This window comes from Geotrypetes seraphini, chromosome 8 (assembly GCF_902459505.1).
Source record: "Geotrypetes seraphini chromosome 8, aGeoSer1.1, whole genome shotgun sequence".
Classification (NCBI taxonomy): Eukaryota; Metazoa; Chordata; class Amphibia; order Gymnophiona; family Dermophiidae; genus Geotrypetes; species Geotrypetes seraphini.
The window spans coordinates 110,739,171-110,754,234 of record NC_047091.1 but is presented as its reverse complement, the minus strand read 5'-3'; the positions used below and the strand labels follow the sequence as shown (position 1 = coordinate 110,754,234).

General features: G+C 45.9%; 2 protein-coding genes across 2 annotated transcripts in view; one reads left to right on the top strand and one right to left on the bottom strand.

Annotated features, from left to right (window-relative positions):
- The window catches only part of PIP5K1C (phosphatidylinositol-4-phosphate 5-kinase type 1 gamma), a 193,796-nt gene extending 181,553 nt beyond the window's left edge, over window positions 1-12,243 (bottom strand). The window contains exon 1 of the mRNA XM_033956714.1: window positions 11,943-12,243. The gene's annotated coding sequence lies outside the window, so the exon portion shown is untranslated. The remainder of the gene's footprint in view (window positions 1-11,942) is intronic.
- Window positions 12,244-12,403: 160 nt separating this feature from the next.
- The window catches only part of TJP3 (tight junction protein 3), a 71,540-nt gene continuing 68,879 nt past the window's right edge, over window positions 12,404-15,064 (top strand). The window contains exon 1 of the mRNA XM_033956708.1: window positions 12,404-12,743. The gene's annotated coding sequence lies outside the window, so the exon portion shown is untranslated. The remainder of the gene's footprint in view (window positions 12,744-15,064) is intronic.

The window sequence follows — 15,064 nt, the reverse complement described above, 5'->3', positions numbered from 1 at the left end:
TCTTCTCCGGCCCTTCGGGGCAGGTCTCCGACCGCGAAACCTTCCAGGCACACGCTTGTCCTCGAGTTGGACTCTAGTGTGTGTTCCCCATCGAGGCAGCTGCCAGTCTCTTAGGGGTCTTCTTTGAAACCGGTGGAGGAATTTTCCTTTGCCCCGTCTTCTCCGAGGCTTCGCCAGCTGTTTCCTCGGACCCTGGGGTCATTCCTCGATGCCCGCCAGACACTTTAGTCGAGCCTCTTCGGTCTCTCATTCGCGGGACTCCGAGGCCAGGGCTTACTATTCGAGGGAAATTTCTCCCTCTTTCTCAGCTGCCCCCAGATCTCACTCAGGGTCTCCTCAGGAGGATGTGTCTTCTTCTTGAAACTCCTCCTTTACTCATTTCATCTCTGACATGGGTACGGCCTTGAACATGGACCTCCAGTCTGAGTCCCGTTATACCCAGGAATACCTGGCGGAAATGGGTGTTGATCATCCACCCCGTGAGGCGCTACGATTACCATTGCACCAGGTTCTCTGGCAGACTTTTCTCCAGAACCTGGAGACCCCATATGCTGTCACAGCCATTCCCTCCAAGTTGGAGTCCCGTTACTGGACGATCCCGGTTAAGGGGTTTGAAAGTTCTCAGCTTTCTCACCAATCCTTGGTGGTTGAGTCTTCCTTGAAGAAGTCTAACCCCTCGAAGGTTTACGCTGCCATCCCTCTGGGAAAGGAGGGCCATATGATGGACAAATTTGGTCACCGTCTTTATCAAAACTCAATGATGGCGAATCGTGCTCTCAACTATAATTTTATCTTCACGTCCTACCTCTAGTTCTTTGTGGATGACCTCCGCTCGTTCCGGGAAGCTGTGCCGAATTCTCGGCGTCATGAGTTTAGTCTCCTCGAGGAGACCCTCTCCCAGCTCCGCCTTTATATGTTTCAGGCGACCTACGACGCCTTCGAGTTGTCATCGAAGGTCATGGCCTGTGCGATCGCCTCGCTTGGCTCCGGATTGTGGATATAATAATAATAATAACAGCTTATATACCGCAATACCGTGAAGTTCTATGCGGTTTACAGAAGATTAAGCAAAGGTAACAAATTGAATTGACTTTAAGAGGGGAGGAAGAAAGAGAATTAATAGGACAGGAAATTCATTGTTGAGGAGAGAGAGATCAAAAGGACACGTTATTCGCTATAGAAGGGAGAGAGAAGAGAGGATCAGTTGTCTAGATGCTTTAGAAACAAGTGAGTTTTTAGACATTTCCTAAATTCCCCATAAGTAGTGGGCGAAAACAATTGTTCTAGGTCTTTACCCCATGATGCTGCTTGGTGTGAGAGAAGGTGTTCATGGTGTTTTTTCAGTTTACAACCTCGAACTGGGGGGGAAACAAAATTGGAATGTGAGCTTCTCTTGTGTCTGTTGGCTGAGAAGAAGAAAAGGTCAGTTATGTATTTAGGGGCAAGTCCATGTAGTGCTTTAAAGCAGAAGCAGGCAAATTTAAACTTTACGCGCGCCGCCATTGGCAGCCAATGCAGCTGCCGGTAGTAGGGTGTCACGTGGTCAAACTTCCTCAGCCCAAAGATCAGTCTGACTGCTGCATTTTGCATCAATTGTAAACGTTGCATATTCTTTTGGGAAATTGCTAAATAAGCGATGTTACAGTAGTCAAGTAGACTTAGTACGAGGGATTGGACTAGGGTTCTGAATGCCGATGTATCGAAATAAGCTTTAATGGATCTGAGTTTCCAGAGAGTAAAGAATCCCTTTCTGATTAAGGAGTCTACCTTGTCTTTCATGGTTAGGCATTGATCCAAAGTTACACCTAGTATCTTAATGGTGGGCTGGAAAGGGTAACTAAGTTTATTGATACATAGTGGTGATTTGGTGTCAAGCGGATGTGGCGAAGCAACAAAGAAAGTTTTTTTTTTCTGAATTATGTTTGAGCCTAAAGTTTGTCATCCAGTGCTCCATCACATTTATGGCTTCTGAAGCTTTTGGAATAGTTTCAGAGACAGAATTAGCGAATGGGATGATAATCATAAAGTCATCTGCATAACTAAATAGTTTTATTCCCAGCTGGGTTAGCTGCGTGCCCAGTGAAGACATATAGACGTTGAAGAGCAATGGAGATAGTGGAGACCCTTGTGGCACACCGGATGGATTGCTCCAGGTGTTTGAAAGCTCATAATTAAAACGTACCTGATAAGTGCGGGATATAAGATATGGATCCGAATCTACAGGATCGTCTTGCCAATCTCCCGTGTGTGGGTCATGAGCTCTTCGATGATTCCATCGAAGCAGCCACCAAGCACCTCTCGGACCATGAACGGTCCTTCGCCTCTCTGGTGAAACTTAAACCGAAAGCCCCTTCGGCTCGGCAATACAAAATTCCTCTCTGGAGGTACCCACAGAAATCTACTTCTGCCTTCTCTCGGACTCCTTCAAAGCGGCCGCAGCAACAGCAGCAGCGTCAAACTAAGGCCCAGCCGCTGGCTCCGGCAAAGACTGGGCCGTCTTTTTGACAATTCCGGTCTGAGCCTTCGGGCTCCCTTCCTCCTGGAGCCTTCCCCCCTTCCCATCGGGGGTCATCTCCTTCATTTCTATGCCCAGTGGGAAAGTCATACCACCGACAGATGGGTGCTTTCTATCATCCAGGAAGGGTACTTCCTTCACTTCAGTCACGTACCCCCGGACCTGCCTCCAAGAGAGTTTCCTTTTGCTCGGCTTCAGCTGCCTCTCCTTCTGCAGGAAGCTCAGGCCCTTCTTCACCTTCGGGCGGTCGAGAAGGTTCCCCCGGACCAGTGGAACACCGGATTTTATTCCCGGTACTTTCTGGTACCCAAGAAGACGGGAGATCTGCGTCCGATCCTGGACCTCTGTGCTCTGAACAAGTTTCTGGTTAGGGAACGGTTCAGAATGCTCACCCTTCCTACGTTGTACCCCCTCTTGGACGAGGGGAACTGGCTATGCTCACTGGACCTCAAAGAGGCGTACACGCACATTCCGATACACCCGGCCTCTCACCGGTATCTGAGATTCCGGGTGGGGGATCTCCAGTATCGTGTTCTTCCCTTCGGCCTGGCGGCCTCGCCAAGGGTCTTCACGAAATGTCTAGTTGTGGTTGCTGCGGTCCTGCATCTCCGCGGCCTGCAGATGTTTCCCTACCTCGACGACTGGTTGATCAAGGCGTCCTCTCGTCACGAAGTGCTGCGAGTGACGAATCAAACCATCTTGCTCCTTCAGAGCCTCGGCTTTGAGGTGAACTTTCCCAAGTCTCAGCTCTGCCCATCCCAGTCTCTGGAATTTATCGGAGCGGTCCTGGACACAGCTCGTCTTCGCTCCTTCTTGCCTCGGCCTCGGCAGGAGGCCCTTGTTCGCTTATGCTGGAGGGTTGCCCATCTGTCCTCGGCCCCGGCTCGGCTCATGATGAAAACAGGGACAAAGTGCGAAGTCATAAAATTCGTGGATGAAACAAAACTCTCCAGTAGAGTCAGAACTGTTGAGGATTGCAAAGAATTACAAGGAGACCTGAACAGACTGAGTGAATGGGCAAAGAGATGGCAGATGAGCTTCAATGTAGAAAAATGTAAGGTTTTGCATGTGGGGAAGGGGAACCCAATGTACAGCTATACGATGGGAGGAAGGGTACTGGGGGAAGGCAGCCTAGAAAAGGACTTGGGGGTATTGGTGGATAAAACAATGAAGCCGGCGGCTCAATGTGCAGCGGCCTCAAAGAAAGTGAACAGAATGTTGGGCATAATCAAAAAGGGTATCACTACCAGAACGAAGGAGGTTATTCTACCGCTGTATCGAGCGATGATTCACCCACATCTGGAATACTGTGTCCAGTACTGGTCGCCGTACCTTAAGAAGGACATGGCAATACTTGAGACAGTCCAGAGAAGAGCGACAAGGATGATAAAGGGCATGGAAAACCTTTCATATGCTGAAAGGTTGGAGAAGCTGGGGTTCTTTACCCTGGAAAAGTGGGGACTTAGAGGGTACATGATAGAGACTTATAAAATCATGAAAGGCGGAGGTGGAGAAGAACAGATTCTTCAGGCTAACCGGGCCAACAAAAACAAGGGGGCATTTAGAAAAATTGAAAGGAGACAGATTCAAAATGAACGCTAGGAAGTTCTTCTTCACTCAGAGGGTGGTGGACACCTGGAATGCGCTCCCAGAGGAGGTGATAGGGCAGAGTACAATATTGGGCTTCAAAAAAGGATTGGATGACTTCCTGAAGGAGAAGGGAATTGAAGGGTATAGGTACAGGTACTAAATGAACAAGGAATAAACAATTTAGGTAAAGGACCACTTACAGGTGACGGACCTGGGGGGCTGCCACTGGAGTGGACTGCTGGACACGATGGAACCCTGGTCTGACCCGGCAGAGGCAATGCTTATGTTCTTATGTTCTCCTAGGTCACATGGCCTCCACGGTTCACGTGACTCCTTTTGCCAGACTTCACCTCCGTATTCCTCAATGGACTCTAGCATCCCAATGGAACCAGGATCAGGATCCTGTCTCTCAACTCATTGTCGTGACTCCTTTGTTGAAGCAGTCTCTCCGTTGGTGGATGCTCTCTTCCAATCTTTCCAGAGGTTTTCTGTTTCATGCTCCTCCTCCGTAGAAGGTCCTCATGACGGACTCATCAACCTATGCTTGGGGGACTCATCTGGACAGTCTTTGCACTCAGGGTCTTTGGTCCAGTGCAGACCGCCTTTGTCACATCAATCTACTGGAGCTTCGAGCGATTTTCCTCGCCCTGAACGCTTTTTGTCACCTGCTTCGCGACCGTGTGGTGCTGGTCCGCATGGACAACCAGGTCGCCATATATTATATCAACAAACAGGTGGGAATGGGGTCCTGGTCCCTGTGCCAGGAGGCGATGCAGCTCTGAGATTGGGTCATCCGCCACAAATATTCCTTCGAGCGGTCTACATTCAGGGCCAGCACAATTGTCTGGCGGACAAGTTGAGTCATCTTCTGCAGCCTCACGAGTGGTCCATCTATTCTTTGACCCTGCGTCAGGTGTTTGCTCACTGGGGGACTCCGGAAGTCGATTTGTTCGCGTCCCCCCTCAATCACAAGTTGCCCCGCTTCTGCTCCAGGGTTTACACCCCTCTCAGACTCGAGGCGGATGCTTTCCTATTGGATTGGACGAACCTGTTTCTGTATGCATTCCCTCCATTCCCTCTGATTCTGAAAACTCTCGTCAGGCTCAAGTCCTCGCGTGCCACCATGATTATGATAGCTCCTCGGTGGCCCCGGCAGCCGTGGTTCTCCCTTCTTTTGCAACTCAGTTCCAGGGAGCCTCTTCTTCTGCCTGTTTTTCCTTCTCAGCTTACACAGAGTCGAGGTTCTCTTCTATATCCCAACCTACAGTCTCTGCACTTGACGGCTTGCTTCCTCAAGACTTAATGCCCTCATTCCAGTTCTCACAACCTGTGCTGGATGTCCTGGAGGCATCTCGGAAGGAGTCCACTCGCCAATGTTACCATCAGAAGTGGACTCGCTTTTCTTCCTGGTGTGCTACTCAACAGCAGGAGTCGCTCTCTGCCCCCTTATCTGCTGTCCTGGATTATCTTTTACACTTGTCTGCAGCTGGACTCGAGTCCTCTTCGGTTCGAGTCCACCTTAGTGCCATTGCTGCTTTTCATCAGCCAATTGATGGGAAGCTTATCTCTGTTCATCCTGTGGTTTCCCGCTTCATGAAAGGCCTTTTCCACGTTCATCCGCCCCTTAAACCTCCTCCTGTGGTTTGGGATCTTAACGTGGTCCTTGTTCAATTGATGAAACCCCCACGGGCTCACTTGAAGTTTCTTACCTGGAAGGCTGTGTTTCTTATTGCTCTCACTTCTGCCCGTCAGGTCAGTCAGCTTCAAGCCTTGGTTGTGGATCCACCTTTCACTGTCTTCCATCATGATAAGGTGGTTCTCCGTACCCATCCTAAGTTCTTGCCTAAGGTTGTTTATGAGTTTCATATCAACCAATCCATTGTTCTTCCTGTGTTTTTTCCGAAGCCCCATTCTCACCCTGGAGAAGTGACTCTGCATTCTCTTGATTGTAAGCGTGCGCTGGCCTTCTACTTGAAGCGCACCGCTCTTCATCGTTCTGCTCCCCAGCAGTTCCTCTCTTTCGATCCTAATCGCTTGGGTCACTCTGTTTCTAAGCGGACCATTTATAACTGGTTGGCCGTTTGTATCTCTTTCTGTTATGCTCAGGCTGGTTTCTTCCCGCTGGGTCGAGTCACGGGACATAAGGTCAGAGCGATGACGGCGTCTGTTGCTTTCCTCCGCTCGACTCCGATTGAGGAAATCTGTAAGGCTGCCACTTGGTCTTCGGTTCATACGTTTACCTCGCACTACTGTCTGGATGCTTTTTCCAGGTGTGATGGCCATTTCGGCCAGTCAGTTTTGCAAAATCTGTTCTCCTAAATTGCCAACTCTCCTTCCATCCCATTCTGGTTAGATTGGAGGTTTCCCACATGTAGAGAATATGCTGCCTGCTTGTCCTAGGATAAAGCACAGTTACTTACCGTAACAGGTGTTATCCAGGGACAGCAGGCAGATATTCTCGCAACCCACCCACCTCCCCGTGGTTGGCTTCTTTGCTAGCTATCTGAACTGAGGCCACGCTGAGGAGACACATGCCCTAGACCGGGCAGGAGGGGCACGCACACATGCACAGGCCAATCACAAGCTTGAAGGTCTTCAAGCAAGTCTGCTTACGAAAACGTCCGCTAGGGGGCTCCGTCGGTGACGCCACCCACATGTAGAGAATATCTGCCTGCTGTCCCTGGATAACACCTGTTACGGTAAGTAACTGCTTTTGTAGCAAAAGCTTCAACATCCCTTGTTTACAACCTGCTAGCAATATCCCCGAATGTAAAGACTTATTCACAATTAAACTCAATTTTGGAGCTACAACCTCAGCTAGCTGAAGCACAACCACAGAGGAACAAGAGCAAAGTAGATTGAATTGTAGAGCACTTTGAATATTGTGTGCTATTCTGGTCGCTATATCCCAAAAAAGATGTAGCAGAATTAGAAAAGGTTGACAGAAATAATGAAAAGATAAATCAGCTAGGGCTCTTCAGCTTGGAGAATATAAGAATTACCATACTGGGACATACTGAAGGTCCATCAAGCCCAGTATCCTGTTTCCAACAGTGGCCAACCCAGGTCCTAAGTGCCTAGCTAGCTAAGGAGAGATATGATAGAGGTCTATAAAATACTGGGTGGAGTGAAACAAGTAGATGTGAATCTTTGTTTACTCTTTCCAAAAATACTCAGAATAGGAGGCATGCAATGAAGTCACTAAGTAAAATTTAAACCAGAAAAAAATATTTCTTCACTCAACGTATAATTAAACTCTGGAATTTGTTGCCAGAAAATGTGGTGAAAGCAGTTAGCTTAGCAGGGTTTAAAAGAGATTTGGACAATTTCCTAAAACAAATGTCCATAAGCCATTATTAAAATGGAGTTAGGAAAATCTGTTGCTTATTCCTACGATAAGCAGCATGAAATCTGTTTTACTCCATGGGATCTTGCCAAGTTCTTATGACCTGGGTTAGCCACTGTTGGAGACAGAATAATGGATTTGACAGACCTTATGTTCTTATATTCTAAGAATTCACTAGGAATCTTGGGGAGATTCTGTTCGATATGGAACAAACCTCACAGCTGTCAGTTCTTGGAACACATCCCATTCTTCACTTGCACTATGAGTTCCATGCAAAATTTCACAAGACTTACCTACTGAGATAGACTTATCCAAACACTTCACCATAAACTTTAGAAATTCATCTTCATTTGGTCCATCTGAGACATTCAATTCTCCAAAACACAAACTATTTGAAATAGCTCCTGAGTTTTATTTAAAGCTGAATTATCTCACTGTTTATAAAATTTACTTCTTTCATCCTCACATATTCACAAGTATTCCTACAAGGGTGTTTTTCTCCACCACCTCTCACTCCATCTTAATTCCCTATGCAATTGAAACATTGCCGAGTTGCACCACGGAGTAAGCCTAAAGTCTTGTTTACCCTGAATAACACATCTTGTTGTAAAGAGGAATTCTACATCCACAACCTCCTCAGTGGAACACTCCCCATCAAAATTCATCAATTGTAACCATTTCTTCACTAAGGCCCAGATGCACAAAAATTGTCATTAAAATCCCATGGGTTGCTATGGGGCTGATAAATTGATCGATGTTCAAATGACTTTGCATGCAAATGAGTTTTACGGACGTCTGCCTTAATCCCATCCAATCAGTCATTGGAAAAGCAACTTTGACACATGCGCAAATATGGCAGGGGAAGCCTCTAAGCAGCCTCCTGCCACTCAGCTGTTCGGGGCAGGAAGACTTTTTTCTTTTTTTTAATGGGCAAAGATGCTGTGAAGGGACATGATCAGGAATGAAGGGAATAGACTTAGTAGATAAAGACAGGTTGTTTACCCTCTCCAAGGTAGAGAGAACGAGAGGCCACTCTCTAAAGTTAAAAGGGGATAGATTCCGTACAAACGTAAGGAAGTTCTTCACCCAGAGAATGGTAGAAATCTGGAACGCTCTTTTGGAGGCTTTTATAGGGGAAAACACCCTCCAGGGATTCAAGACAAAGTTAGACAAGTTCCTGCTGAACCAGAACGTATGCAGGTAAGGCTAGACTCAATTAGGGCACTGGTCTTTCACCTAAGGGCCGCTGCGGGACTGGACTGCTGGGCACGATAGACCACTGGTCTGTCAGCAGCAGCAATTCTTATGCTCTTATGTTCTTATGACTGGCTTCGGTGGCGGTTCGGGGGGAAGGAAGAATCGGCGGCTGGTAGGCCAGGCTTCGGCACAGGAGGGAGGCAGGCAGGCTAGCTTCAGGGGAGGAGGTGGGACAAAGGCTGGAAGGCAGTGAGGGGGACATAGGAAGGAGGGAGGGAGGAAGGAAGGAGCGAGAGAGGCAGAGAAACACCGGGTGGGGGGGGGGGTTGTAAGCAGAAGAGAAAGAGAAAGGCCTGGACCAAAGGGGAAAGACAGGAGGCACATGCTGGACTATGGGAGCTGCAGACAGAGGGGGAGAGACTCTGAGGAAGAACAAAGAGATGGAAGATCATAACAGAGGAGGTAAACAGAGGGAGACATGTTGCCAATAGGACAGGGGGGAGGGGTTGTAAGCAGAAGAAAGAGAGAAAGAGGCCTGGACCAAAGGGGAAAGACAGAAGGCAGATGCTGGACTATAAGAGGTGCATACAGAGAGGAAGAGACCCTGAGGAAGAACAGAGAGATGAAAGATCATAACAGAGGAGGGAGAGAGAGGGAGACCTGGAACAAAGGTGGTGGTAGGTACAAAGGAGAACTGACACTGGATCTGGGGAGGATAAGCAGAGGGAAAAGAGAGAGAGACCTGGACCCAAAGGAGATGAGGCTGGATTTTGAAAGAAATGTTGGATAAGAAAGAAAGAAATATTGGATGCACAGTCAGAAGGAAGTGCAACCAGAGACTTATGAAATCACCAGACAACAAAGGTAGGAAAAATGATTTTATTTTCAATTTAATGATCAAAATGTGTCAGTTTTGAGAATTTATATCTGCTGTCTATATTTTGCACTATATTTGTCTATTTTTCTATAGTTGTTACTGAGGTGACATTGCATATTTTAAAGTCAACTGCCTTGGCATCATTGAAAAAATCCCAAATATAAATGATAATTAACATTTTCTCTGCATATAGTGTGCTTTGTGTTTTTTAATTTTGTGGTTACCATTATGTATTAATAAGATTATATTGTGTATATATGAAAAATGGATAGAAGAAATTGCATTACAATTAATATTATTATTATGGGGGATGGAGTCAGGGGCGGATCTGGGGCAGAGCTTTTGGACCCCCCCCCCAACAAAAAAGTATTCCGCTGCCTATGATCCAAATAACTTCTCTGATGATGGAATAAATAAAATGCTGTGAGATACAATGAAATCTGTGAATGATTGCTTTTCACGTCTTTTGTGGGAGCCAGTCAAAGAAGCCGCTAAGCACCAAGCAGTAACACCAAAGCGCAGGCCTGCTCATTGCCTCTCAACAGCAGAAGAAACCAGCCATGACCAACCAGGTTAGCAGTGGGGCAGGAGCAAGGAAAGCTCGCTCCTGCCCGCTGCTCCTCTGGGCCACTAGGCCAGAGGAGGTAGGAGTACGGGGCAGGGTGCAGAGCGAGCTAGGGAAGGGGGATGGGTGCAGAGTCTGATGGGAGGGAGGGAGGGAGGGAAGGAAGGGGGCTGGGTGCAGAGCCTGGCAGGGAGAGGCTGGGAGCAGGGCTTAGGGAGTTGGGAAGACAGGAGGACCAATGCTCAGGGGGTTGGGAAAGACAGATACTGCACGTACTGGGAGAGGGTTGGGAAGGACAAATGCATGGGCTGAGGGAGGGTTAGGAAAGGAGGAAAAGAGAGATGCTGCACAGGTGATGTAGTGGGAAGGGAGAGAAAGAAATGTAACCGGTGGGGGAGGGAAAAGTAACAGAGAATTGTTGGACCTAGGTGTAAGGCATGAGAGAGAAAGAGAGATGATGTATATGGGGAAAGGAAGAAAAATGGAGAATTGTTGGACATGATAGTGGTGGAGAGGAGGGAGGGAGAAATGTTACACTGGGAGGGAAAAGAGATGACCCAAAGAAGGGAGAGATGTCAAACCACTGGAATGGGAAGGGGAGAGAGAGAGAGAGATGCTAGACCCCAGAATAGAAGGGAGAAAGGGGAGAAAGAGATTCCAGACTAAAAAAAGGAGAGGAGAGAGATGGTAGACCTCGGGAAGGAGAGAGAGATGCCAGACCATAGGAGAGGAGAGAGATTCCAGGCTATGGGAAAGATGCCTGACCATATGAGGGGGGAAGGGGGAAGACAGAAATGTCTGACCATGGGAGAGGAATGAGATGGTGCATAGGGATGGAGGGGAAGGGGAGACAGATGGAGTAGATGGTGCACAGCAATGGGTGTGACAGAAGAGATAAGAAGAAATGCTTCTTATGGATAGATGGGAGTAGGGGAAAAGAAAGAGGGAGGAGATGGTACACATGGATAGATGGGAAGGGAAGACATGAAAAAGTAGATTTTGATGAGAAAGCAGAAAAATGGAAGAAAGCTGAATGTTAAAAGTTAATGCTAAAGATGGATGTATGGCAGAAAGTGAAGGAGAGAAAAACGGCAAATGGATAAGGTGGCCCTGGTTACACAGTTAAGAGCACAAACAGAAGGAAGTGCGGCCAGAGACTGGGAAAGATGGTTTGAATGGTAGGGGAAATGATTTTATTTTCAATTTAGTGATTGAATTGTGTCAGTTTTGAGAAATTACATTTGCTGTCTATATTTTGCACTATTCAGGAAGAAATGTATTTGTTTATATTTCTCTGGGGGTTGTACTGTATGTAGAGTCTGGCATCTTAGGGTTTTGTTTGTATATATTAGTACTTCTAGTTTGTGGTCCTGTATTTACATAGGGGTTATCTGTGTTCTGCATGTGTGACCAAGGCCAGGTGTTCTGGTAGGAATGAATGTTGAGACACATACAGTTAACCATTATTTATTGTTAATAAGATTATATTGTGTGTTAATAAGATTATATTGTGTGTATATATGAAAAATGAATGGAAAAAATGGTATTACAATTAGTACTATTATGGGGGTGGGGTCTGGGGTGGAGCTTGCAGGCCCCCCCAAATCTAGCTGCCTATGAATCTAAGCGTGAGGAGATGAGTAAAAGCTAGATGTCTCAATCCATCCTCCTTTTTTTGGAGCCATATGGTAACCCTAATTGCTCCCATTTTGCAGAGGGCGACAGTGCTTGAAAGGTTGTCCCAGTTGTATTGAATTAATCCAATAAAAGCTTGCTTGTTGATTTTTATTTCAACATATTCCAAATGAACTGACAAAAGAATTTCATACTAACATACAGTAGATGCTGTTACCTAGTTCCAGGTAGGAGACTTTTTGCCAGTCCTGGTTTTAAACTTTCATCCCAAAAAGGTGTGGGACTTGTAGTGCCCAATCCTGCCCATTAAAATCAGTGCTGCAAGTCTCATAATGCCCCATGATAGGGTGGTCAGAAATCCAGGTCTGTCCCAAAATCTTTATCCTGGAATCGGGTAACCTGTCAGCTCTGTACCAGCGAAACCTAATTTAAGAGTTTCTTTTGAGCACCCATAGCCTTCTTAGTATTTGCATTTGTAGTTCTCTTTGAACCAGGATTAGCTCCTTAGCTGGTGGCTGGTTAAAAGTTCTTCAAATAGGCAAACGGTGTTCTCTCTTCCTGGTGTGGTTGCCACCAGCCCTCAAAGGGTTAATAGAGGCTGGATGAAGCGAAAGCTGCATACTTTAGTTAGAAACAGGCTCCAGGCTTTGTACAGAGCTTTACCTGGGAGCTGATAGCAGCTCCCTCAGGAGGGGCACCAGGTGCTCTTCCCTTACATGCAAAGCTAGAAGCCTTCTCCTGGGTGTCTGCCTCACTACCCATTGCTGAGGAAGAATCTGCCAGTTTCACTGAAGTACAGTATTTTTGTCTCCATGCATCTACAGTGTTCAAGAAAAGGCGGCTTAGTTTGTCTCCCTTGCAGTCAAAGAGGAAAGCTGAAACAGCTTGACAGCAGAAGCTTTGCAATTCATCCTCCTTCCTAGTCTCCCCTCACTAAAGAAAGCTTTAGGAGTCCTGCTGGAGTTTCGAGGACTTTTCTTTCCTGGGTTGGACCACTAAAGTTTGCTTTCTCACACAGGTAAGAATTTTCAACTCACCTGGGGTGCGGCACCTGATTCATAACAATTTACCTGTTCTGCCCGGCCTGTGTGTACCATGGAAGTATGTGTGGGGGCAGGTCGACTTCTTGCTTGGTTGGGTTTTAATTTTTTGTTGTTAGAGAAGTTGTACAAAATGTTTGTCCACTGGCTAGAAAGGGCAGTTCACTGTGTTCAGTAATTGCATATCGATTTTGGTTCTGATTCCTGAATGTTGCAGCTCTAGGGTTATATTACTAGAGATGTGTGTCTTAAAAATGTTCCTTGAAAGTTTTCATGAAAAATGATTGTACATTGATCTCTCTCTGGTTGGCAGTTTTTTATTCCCTGTTAAAAAGGAACAGTTCTGTGATTAAGCTCCTAAGCATGCGGGCTCATTAATGAAAGAGGGGGGGATGTTAAAATGAGTTTAAGAACCCACAGTTTAATCAAGACACTGCCCGAGTCTAAGGGCTTTTAAGGCTCCTTTGTGGAATTGAGGGGGATGGGGTACTTTTCTTTAACTTCTGCACAAGTAATTACATCTCATGGTTAGAAGGAACACATTCTGATATTCTGAAGTGATACCAATTTAATAGGTGTATATGCCCATAAAATCAAAGGTTTTAGCCTTCTGGGTGAATTGGAAATGCTAAAGGTAAGTATGCAAGGGGTTGTGATGCCCTTCCCCTTTGGACACACCTCTTGTCTGGTCTGGCTGTGAATTCCTTTGCTATTCAGTTGACTTCAAGTAGAATATAGATAGTAATATAAGATACAAGGGCAGGTAAAAATCCCAGTCTGCCCATGCTGCTAAAGATATTGCCCATTTGTAGTATATTTTGGTTTTTATTGTCTTTCCATCCTTCTTTGTGCATAAATGTTTCCACACACCAGGTTTTGTGATATTCTAAACAGCTACCAAAACTTCTGACTTTCTAGATGCCCCTCCCCAGACAGTCCCCTAAGGTTTCTGGGAAGCTGTACAGTGATTTCTATAGTGTGGCCTGAGTCTTGCTTTTTTTTATTTTCCCCTTAGCTTATTATGTCTTTGTTCTTGAGAAACTGAAGGGTGGGTTGTTTGCAGGGCCGCCATCAGAAATTTCTGGGCCCCTTACTGAGCAATCCTATTGGGCCCCCCCAAGCACCCCTTCCCCCCCACTTTTGTACGGGGGGGGGTGCTATCAGGAAATCGGCAGGGGACAAAAAAAAGTATGACAGCAGTGTTTATTGTTGTGCACAGCAGAAGCATAATACAGGAATTTGTGCTATGGTGGCCTAGGACCAATGTTCCCTCTAAGGATTGATGAGGTGTGTGCAAAAAAAAATATGCATGAACGACAAGTTACATACTCCACAAATTTATGAGCAGGCACGGAGGACGCATTTTTAAACAAATGTAGTTTATCCTTGTACTCCTTATGTAATTTTAATCATCTATGGATATGTTTGTATGTTTATTGTTCAAATGGTTTTATTTATTTCCCCAAATTTATTTTTGTTATACGCATTGAAAATATTTGATATTGCGTTTAAATCAAAATCTCAATAAACTTGAAACTTGAAACGAGTGCCCGTGAGATTGTGGGAGGGTTAAATACTCAAAGCTTAGAAGAATAACAATTTACTTAAAGTTTCTGCTACGCCAGCTTTCTGGTATCTTTACCTACAGTGGCGTACCTAGCATATGTAACACCTGTGGCCCATCATTTTTTGGCACTCCCCCCCATCTGTACGAAAAACATGATTTTTAGTAACAAACCACACGTCACACATGAGTACCTAGGAAAAGGCAGCATCTTACATATTGCAGTGAGCAGTACATCAATACACCCATTGTAAAACTAAACAAGCCAGACCAGCACAGATCAATCCTACACCGTCAATCCTAACAGAAAACCATGTCTTTCGACCACACAGAACACAGAAAACACCTTTGCCTAGTATGGAATATGTCATCACAAACTAACCCCTCACCCTTTTACAAAACTGTAGTTGGATTTTAGCCACAGTGGTAACAACCCTGACGCTCATAGAATTCTGAGCATCAGAGCTGCTACCACCACGGCTGGCGCTAAAAAACACTCCACAGTTTTGTAAAAGGGGGGATAAAATAGAAATACACAGCTTCAACGCTCTAGCTCAAGGGTGCCCAAACTTTTTGGGCTTGAGAGCTACTTTAAAATGACCAAGTCAAAATGATCTACCAACAATAAAATTAAAAAACACAAAGCACACTATACGCTGAGAAAATGTTAATTATCATTCCTATTCTGGGTTTTTTTCAAAGAGGCCAAGGCAGATGACTCTATGCATTGTCACC